We start from the raw sequence: 7,438 nt of genomic DNA on the forward strand, positions 1-7,438 counted from the left end.
TAGTCATTTTGATTTACAATAAACATAGGATTGAGATGTTTTCTTTCCCCTTTTCCTTCTTAATTGGCTCATGGTTTACAATAAAAATCTCAATGTCTTCCTGCTCGAAACTTAGCAAGGGTTCTAACTCCAAAAATATGTGATGTTGTGTTTGAAGAAGATGGTGTGTTAATTAACCTTAGTAATCTTTTATTAAGGCATCTATTCACAAGCAGCTCAAGTTCGATTCAAAATTGAATAAGCAAAGCTCGAGCTTGGTTCAATCATAAACAAGCCGAGCATGACCAAGCAGAGGTGTTTCAATAAATGCCCACAAAGTTACGAGCATACCAAGCAAAACTTCCTTATATACAACACCAAAATCACAAAACCAAAATGCTTAGAAACAGAGAGAGACAGAGAAAAAGAAAAAAGAAAGAAAAGAAAAAGCACCTACAACTTTTCCCGTTACAACACTTACACCATTTAACAACCCAAATAGGTGATCAAACGTATCGAAGCTTTACGCAGAGACTTTTTTTGGCATGGGGGGAGTAAGCACCCTAGCGGGGGACGTTTGGTGGCCTGGAAGACTGTTTGTAAGAGCAAACCACAAGGCGGATTAGGAATCCTGGATGTAGAAATTATGAATCGAGCGCTCCTAGCTAAATGGTGGTGGAAGCTTCACACAACCCCACAGCTGCAGTGGAACAAGATTATTCGTGCTATCTATTACCAGAGAAGAAGGCCTCTGTGGGAGGGAATATCCTTCAGGCCACGCTCGTACTGGTGGAAGGGGATCCTAAGCCTTAACGATATCTTTAAATGGGGAACAGCCTATAAGCTGGGTAACAGAAGCACCATTAACTTCTGGGCCAATCGTTGGTGTGGAGAAACCACCTTACAACAGTCGTTCCCAGAGGTTTATGATAGGACTGACCAAAAAAATATTTTAGTTAGGGATTGCCTTGGTTGTGGTGAATGGAACTGGTCAAAGATCACGGGGAATAGGACAAGAACTTTACAGAATCTGAGGGCAGCCTTGTGATGCTAAGAGCTAGATTATCTGACTATAAAGTCGAGCAACGACTTGACACATTAACGTGGAGGTGGAGTTCCAACAGCCAGTTCTCAGTCAGATCGGTTTATACCATGTTGAATGACGGGGGTACGAGGGACCCACGGAACAACAAGATATGGTCACTACGTATCCTCCTAAAAGTAAAAGTGTTCAGCTGGCTTGTACTTAAGAAGAGACTCCTTACAGCGGGTAACCTTATGAAGAGAGGATGGTCTGGAGACATAAGTTGTGTGCTGTGTGGATCGGACGAGGAAACAGTTGACCATCTGTTCACTAGGTGTGTTTTCTTCAAGTTCATACTGATACAGAGCGCGGACGACACTCAGAGCAGTGACCTGGAAGATGACGTGCACACATCTGGGAATAGCGGATGATTAGGAGAGGTCTGCAGATCAAGGAGAAATGCCTAACTGAACTAGTTGCTAGCTGGTGGATTGTTTGCAGGGTCAGGAACGATTTGATCTTTAGAAAGATCCAGCCGAACCCAGTGCTGATAGTCCACAGGATTAAACAACAGATGACGCACCGGGAAACCCTCCTTTCTTTGGTCTAGTTTGTTTGTTTGTTTGTTTTTTTTCTCCCTCTCTATCAGAGGCCTCAGCTTCCTCACCCCTGTAGCCTAGTTCATCTATTCAATGAATGAAGCGGGTAGAACAACCCATCCCTTCTCCACCTCCCCAGATTTTACTCTTTTGTATACCCTCCCCTGTAGTCATTTTGATTTACAATAAACATAGGATTGAGATGTTTTCTTTCCCCTTTTCCTTCTTAATTGGCTCATGGTTTACAATAAAAATCTCAATGTCTTCCTGCTCGAAACTTAGCAAGGGTTCTAACTCCAAAAATATGTGATGTTGTGTTTGAAGAAGATGGTGTGTTAATTAACCTTAGTAATCTTTTATTAAGGCATCTATTCACAAGCAGCTCAAGTTCGATTCAAAATTGAATAAGCAAAGCTCGAGCTTGGTTCAATCATAAACAAGCCGAGCATGACCAAGCAGAGGTGTTTCAATAAATGCCCACAAAGTTACGAGCATACCAAGCAAAACTTCCTTATATACAACACCAAAATCACAAAACCAAAATGCTTAGAAACAGAGAGAGACAGAGAAAAAGAAAAAAGAAAGAAAAGAAAAAGCACCTACAACTTTTCCCGTTACAACACTTAACACCATTTAACACAACCCATCCCTTCTCCACCTTTCCAGATTTTACTCTTTTGTATACCCCCCACCACCTTAACACTAACAATAAGAAAGAAACATACGAGTACTGACCAAGGAAGCAAAAATGTTTACTATAAATTTTCACCCTTTTTGTTCCCTTTTATTGGTCAACTGAAGATAACCATGTTGTTATCTTCCCTTTGGCCTGACCGGACTTCGAGGCGAGGGTGGGCCCAGCATCTGCGATCGGCGCACCATGTCGACCATGGATTGCGTCTGATAGGCACCAACAAGGTTAGCACTGTCGGTCGAGTTCCCCAATGCTGTCGCCCTTTGCATAGAATGCGAGCTCAAACCGGAAAGCATGTACGCGCGGCCTGTGGTTAGGTACCTTTGATGATCTGCCATTCTCTCTTGCAACTGCTGTAACTCCTCATCGGGATTTGTGGACAAAGATTGTATGAGAGCACTCCGATCCTGTTAGCAAGGAATTTCTATTGGAGAAAAAAAAAAATCATAACTATGCTTTGATTTAAAAATATGAAGACTCACAATATCCATGTATTCTTCAGATTATTGATATAGACTAACCCATCAACATTTTAAACGTAATTAGCATATCCTATGCAAGATCCATTGCAAGGAGGAAACAGAAAGTGAATGCATCCTTCAGAAATTAATATTTGATATTAACAAGCTATATGCCATACCTTTACCCAAAGCAACGAGCAATCAAAATTTGTAAGATACCATTTATGAGCATTCATTCAAAATGAATCTGCTTCCTCCACGCCGCCATTATGATGACAGTACTCTCGACATATACAAGAACTGCCCGCATGTGCATTATCAACATGGAACCACATGTTATGGACCTAGCACAAATAATTTTAAATAAATTTCAAACTTTACAATTATACGGGCCTCTGCGAAATAGTAACAATGTATGAAAATAGGCCATTTTGGAATAGACCCTCCAACTTTATTTCTTCAACTGACATCACCTTAATTTTTTCTTGCTTTGATTTGAATCATTTCTGTCAATTTCATAGGGATTCAGTTAAATCGACAGCTTCTTTAGGGCTTGGCCACTAAATAGTAACTAGTAAACAAACCAATACTATGTCAGCCGGTGAGTGGACAGCACTGTATATAATATTATTACACAGTGACAATTAAATATAACAGGCTCCCTAATTCAACAGGAAAAAAAAAAAATTTCGTAAATCATAATGAGAAAAGTTGAGAAGTTGTGAAAATCACAAAAAAACAAAAAAAACTGAAAAAAAATCGGGGTCCTATTTCAAAATGGCTTACAAAGGGACTGAGAGAGGTCAGCATACTCTTTTTACAATGTAACAATTGAGATGATAAAAGCAGAACCAAAGTACTCAACTATAAAGAATTTTCATTGCTAACGCATAAATTTCTCTGTATTTTTTGTAGATCAATTATAACTTACAATACCTTAGAAATCTTTGCTAGTTTCAATAATGGATCTACAGCTGCTGAAGAGGTAGTGCCCACCTGAAAGGAATAAATTGCTAATTCAACACCTCAGAATTTAGGGAATTGACAAAAGAAAAGGCTATATATGTAAACACTTATTGGGGTTCGCATCTTTATCACATTTTTCTACAAACTTGATATTAAAAGTATGCTATGAAACAGCATTTTATAATTGTTGTTACTATTTGCTTGTAAAACGAGCATTTTTTCTAAGCAAAAAAAAAGTTTCCAACAAATTTTCAATTTTCTAAGCAAGAGCAATCATTGATGCCAAACATATCATGAAGCATTATGCAACAAGATGGCAATCTCTTTGACAAAGAAGGAAAAAAGAAAAGAAAAGAAAAGAAAAGAAAAGAAACCAAGCAGATGCTACATTCAGAGCCAAAGATTCTAAACAGAGGTTTACAATGAGGCTAGAGGCAAAAAGTAAAATTAAAAAAAATGGAAAATAGAAAGACAGCCATGCAATACCATATAAAAACTAGCATTAATGCAAAGAAACAATCAGGAGAAACTTAATATGAGGACAAACCAGATTAAATTCCAAGGAGATAATATGTACTAAAAGAAATACCAATATCAACAATGAAGAGGATAATAAAGTCCATTAGGTCTCCAATGACTCGCCAACTTAATATAACGATATTTCCGTAAGAAACTGCGCCTTTCCAGGGGTATTTACAAAAATTCTGATTTTACATGGGTACATATGTATATAGATGATTTTGCAGGGATATATCAGGTAATTATATCAAAGTTTCTCATTCTGATTCAAGGATAAGGAAAAAATTCGGAGGAAAGAAACTTAAACACTTGATCCTTACAGTAGCATAGAGGAAAAATGAGATCAAGCCAAATGTTAAGTCCTTGGAAATCACTTCACTGAGTACTTCAGAAAGAAGAGCAAAGTTTGAACTGCTATCAACCTTGAGCACTCTATAGTTTTCTGGAAATATCCCTGCTGTCTACCATGAAAAGCATATCAGCTCATAACTTCATGAGTGCTTAAACGCAAGAGATTAGATTATAAATATTTGACAATTTATTATTAGATCTATCAAAAGTATCCAAGCATCTCTCATCACGGGCTCATTTGAATGATTCAATTTGCTACACTTAAGGGCTCATTGGAAAATGATTCGTTCTCCCAATTTGTAACCATCAGCTCGAAAAAACCAAGTATTTCTAGTAAAGTTTGGTGAGATCCACGACAAATAATGAGAATGGCTTCTAAAGTTACCCATTGTAAACATCATTTGTTCATTTTGACAAGGACTTTGCTGAAACTAAGAGCAAATTGGAGGCACTTTGGTTTTCTCAAACATTTAACCCCTAATCTAACAAAGTCCAATATAACGTTTTCAACAAATTTGTCGACATAAATCATTCTATCAATTGAGTAGAAAAGAGTACATAAGAATGCATTCAAACACATAAAACAAAAAAATGGTATACCATTGCACAAAAGGATGCTGGTGGAATGGGACATCATAACGACACTCAGCACGGTACATGCCAAGGCCCAAGCAGTAGGCTGCTTATATTGTCGATTTCAAAAGAAGAAAAGAACCATCTCCTCTTAATCCTTATTCAACATATAAAGTCAAGGCAAATAACATGAAAAAGCAAATCACAAAAGTAGCTGTCTTTGGAAATTCAGCCGATTTATTGGAAGAACTATTAGTGTGAGAATGAGGCAGGGAAGCCTTGTTTTTACAACCACACGCTTGACAAATATGATGTTTACAATACCTGGCATGCCGTTTACATAGCAGAATGTGTCTGATCGGAACAATAAACCACCAGCTTTTCAAGGGACTTTCTTCCAGCCTTCAATAAAATTTTGTCGCTTGCAGCTAATAGAACTACAAGGACAGCTTTGCTCGCTGTTCCTTGGATTACCCTTCCACCTCGCCCCGCAAGATGATCATCAAATATCAGCCAAAACGAAGCAGATAAGGCAGGGAAACTAAAGGGATCTTTTTGCATATACACCCATAGCGAAAGCTCCAGAGATTTTGTTTTACCAAAGGCCTAGCCACTGCTTCCCAGAGTAACGAAGCCATTCCGAAAGCCAGCGAAATAGGCATTAACAGCATCGCAATTCTTATCTGTTGAAAAGAACTGCTCAGGCAGCTTAAGCATTTAGTGAACCAATCTAAAACGATCATCTCCAGCTCCGTCGCGGCAGGAGACGCTATCCAACTGAACCCAACAATATTGAAGCCAGCGCTGAGCATCTCTCCTAGGAACCCAGCAGTGCTGCTATTAGACGGATAATAAGCAAAATAATCGGGGCTCTGCCGATGGGTGATGCCTGGTATTATCTTCTGACGTATATCTGCGCACGCAAAACATTTCTGAATACGCATATCCCTATTCTCGCAAATAGAAGAAGGCTTAATCAAAACAGAGAAGAGAATCTCGCGTTGTGAAGTACAGTGAAGTAGTTTCACCGTCAAAAACATCTTCGAGATTTTCGGGCTTGCTGGGAGCCGAATCAGGTAGAAGCTCCTTAAGATATCCTGGCCGCAGGGAAAGGTACTAAGTTATAGATTAAAAAAAAAAAAAAAGATTAACACAAACATGAAAAGGAAAACCAACCATCTTGTCGTGCAAAAATGAAAACAACAAAGTATCACAGGAGATGCCAACGAAAAAAACAAATTTACACCAATCATCGAGATTAATTTCAAAGAACAGTTTTTGTAGACTGAAATTGTAAGGTCTAATTAGAGATTTAAGAATGAAAATATTCGAGTTAAATACTAACATTTGAGATGGAAAGAGAGAGAAGAAGAAGAAGAAGAAGAGTAGTGTTGGGAGAAACGGAGGGAGTCGGAGAGACAGAGAGAGTGTAATGGAGCGGATGATTGGTGGAGCGGATGATTTTGTAATGGAGGGGGGAAGAGGTTTCCTGGGACACTAAACCCTAATTATCAGATTAATTTAAATTTGGCTAAAATACTTTTTTTTTTAACTGCAAAAAATTTATTTATTATTTAAAATTTTAAATTAATGCACTTAATTTGCTCTCCCAAAGGTTCCCTCTACGTTTGGTTATGGGATAAATAAAAATTACTTATTTCAGAAATAGATACAAATATATATATAAGCAAAAACTAAATTAATTTTACGTTTAAATAAAAATTAAGTTGTTATTAAGAATAAAATAAATAGTATTTGGATGGTTAAATTAGAACAAGAAAAATATAAGAGTTAAAATTTTAAATTAAAAATATTTTATCTAATTAATTAACATCAAAATATTAATTAAAAATAGTTTAGTAAATTAATAAATTTATTAGCTATGAATATTGTATAAGATAATAAAAATAGTTAATTCATTAATTAATTATAAAAAAGAATTTTATTTTTAAATTAGCAAACTATTTTAATTTGGTAAATTGTAAAAAAATTAATTAGATAATAAAAATATTAATGATTGATCAATATAAATATTAGTTTATGGGTAAACACATTAATTATTAATAATTAATTAGCTAATTAATTACAAATAATAAATTAATTAATTAATTACTTTATTATTTAAGCAATAGATAAAATGATTAAATATATTAATTAGATTAATTAATAATTTAATACTATAATTAAAATTAAATTTAAATTTTAATTGATCATATTCTCACTTAAAAACAAGTTTGGTTTAGGGAAAAAGATGGAACAACAGTTTGAGGCT

General features: G+C 36.2%; 1 pseudogene; it reads right to left on the minus strand.

The window, feature by feature from the left end:
- Positions 1-2,298: 2,298 nt before the first annotated feature.
- Positions 2,299-6,206, minus strand: LOC109706236 (annotated as a pseudogene).
- Positions 6,207-7,438: the final 1,232 nt, after the last annotated feature.

Source organism: Ananas comosus, unplaced genomic scaffold (genome assembly GCF_001540865.1).
Source record: "Ananas comosus cultivar F153 unplaced genomic scaffold, ASM154086v1, whole genome shotgun sequence".
Lineage (NCBI taxonomy): Eukaryota > Viridiplantae > Streptophyta > Magnoliopsida > Poales > Bromeliaceae > Ananas > Ananas comosus.